Below are 2,127 nucleotides of genomic sequence, written 5' to 3'. Positions count from 1 at the left end.
AACCGGTTGAAAGTGGGGGGACTATTCAACCAATTCGTCCATTAGAAGTAGAGAAGATTACTTTTCCGTGTGCACTTAACAATTTATGTTGACTGACCATACTCCACCGAAGAGGACTAATCGCCTCGTGAAAAAAGGAAACTACTAATCACCCCGTGAAAAAAGGAAACTACTGATCACGGCCGCTTCCTATATGGTCAACGAAACATTGAGCACCCCACCTCCATTGCCATCCATGACCTCGCCGACGTGCTGCGCTACCACGTCCTCATCCAGTACCTCCCCATCCGAGCACGCCCACATCCCCGCCTCAAGGAAGCTCTTTACCAAGCCGTTCCAAACCACCGGGCGCGCGCCCTCCGACCTCGGCGCGGTCAACCTCACGGCCATGGGCAGCGGTGGCAACTCTGCCGTAGTAGTCCGCTCGGCGGCACCCCGAGAGCCACCTGCTCCCCACGGTCAACATCACCCGCGTCCTCAACGACGCGCCAGGCCCGGGGGTTGAACGTGGCCGCCTCCATGCCCGAGGCCTCTGGCGTCGCGGATGACTTCGAGACCGACGAGCGCGGCGCCGACGTCACCATCTTCGTCCTCACGACCTCGCCCATCGTGCTGCACTCCTACTACCCAGTTCCCATTCAGCTCCTTCAAGCGCATCGAGTGCACGCTCGCCATCGAGTGAACAGAGGTAGGCCGCTTCACGCTCAGTATCACACTGCATGATTCAACGGCTCCGTCTCCATCGACACCGGCTTCGATCACCCGCACGGTGTTCGACCAAAACCTTCAGCGACAAGGATTTCGAGTTCGTCCAGGTTCTGAATATTTCTACTGTTTCCGGGCAGCTTACCAATCTTCAGCAACGAGGATGGGCGACGGGGGTGTGCTGGCGGAGACGGCGTTGCTAGGTGACGCCGATAGTATAGTGAGTGGGTGCAATTTAATTCCTGTGTGCTAGCACGCCGGAGGAATATGTGCTGAGATCTGCGGCGGGTTTGTGGACGAGGAAATCCAGGCAGATAATGCGATGCTCGTGGCAGGGGGGCTGGAAGGGGCGGCCCCTGAAAGAGGGGCAACTTGTCGTGTTGAAGAACATGAGGAAAGTGCAGATACAGTCATACAGGGGCAGCGATGTCCATGGGGAAGATGGACCCTCATGCCCCTGGGTGGACGAGGAGGTAAATTGGTTCAATTTTGTGCATATGCTTATTGTCAGCGAGGAGTAGGTGATTAGATACATTAACAATAAACTGAATTCACGAAGCAAACATAAGCGACTCAATGAGGCAGAGTGCCTTAGATTTTGTTTGCCTGTCTTAGTACATTTATATTGCACGGCAAACATTATGGGATCTGAAGTAAATTGTTCTATATGTCACTGATTCTGCAGGATTGGAGTAGGGAGTCATCCACCGGATAGGGCCCCATGTACAGAGAGGGTTTGTGCACTTGATAAGACGATCAGGGGTGCGCGGACAAGTTGGGTGAGCATGTTCTTGAGCTTTTCATCCATATGATTCATTAGGAGAGCCATATGATTTTGTAACTTCTATTTCTGGGAGCATGGTTTGAGAATTCACTATGGGAAAAGTCGGCTGAACGCAGAGAAGATGAAATGCTTGCAAGAAATAGTTTGTGGTTGCTCTGTATCTTAATTGGGTTGGTTTAGAATTAAATTCAGGTTCACTGGTGCTGACAATTTTTCAATCCGCACAGGGGAGGCCTACGTAGGAGAACAATAAATCTTGCCGCTGTGGATGCCGAACACTGATTCGATTTTGCAGACATCAGACACTGGGTAGCACATTTCTAAGCACAGAGTCTCGCACAATAATTCTTTCATTCAGACATGTGGGTAGAAGGTTCATTGGCCGTCGCACAAGCAGATAGATTAGTACACAAACGACTTGGTGAAACAGGCAAGGCAAAAAATTCTTCGACTACGAATTCTGGGCCAAATTTCTTTTCCTCCAATTATTCGTTCCAGTTTGATTAGTATCAGAAGTGTTTCATTAGCATGATTGTTTGTAAATGATCACCACCCTCCCTGTACTTTTGTTGTTGTCACTCCATTAATTATTTCCCCAAACGAATCAGGTGCCCTTTACTGAATATGATGGACAAGTT

The 2,127-nt window shown here is 50.3% G+C and overlaps 1 long non-coding RNA gene across 1 annotated transcript; it reads left to right on the top strand.

The window, feature by feature from the left end:
* The first annotated feature begins 276 nt into the window (after positions 1 to 276).
* LOC119345138 lies at positions 277 to 2,112 on the top strand. The gene is made up of 4 exons (XR_005166935.1): positions 277 to 688; positions 846 to 1,178; positions 1,391 to 1,484; positions 1,717 to 2,112. It is a non-coding gene; the product is annotated as an uncharacterized LOC119345138 (long non-coding RNA).
* Positions 2,113 to 2,127: the final 15 nt, after the last annotated feature.

This window comes from Triticum dicoccoides, unplaced genomic scaffold (assembly GCF_002162155.2).
Source record: "Triticum dicoccoides isolate Atlit2015 ecotype Zavitan unplaced genomic scaffold, WEW_v2.0 scaffold208622, whole genome shotgun sequence".
Classification (NCBI taxonomy): Eukaryota; Viridiplantae; Streptophyta; class Magnoliopsida; order Poales; family Poaceae; genus Triticum; species Triticum dicoccoides.
The sequence above is the reverse complement of the archived record's forward strand: the minus strand, read 5'-3'. Positions and strand labels throughout refer to the sequence as shown.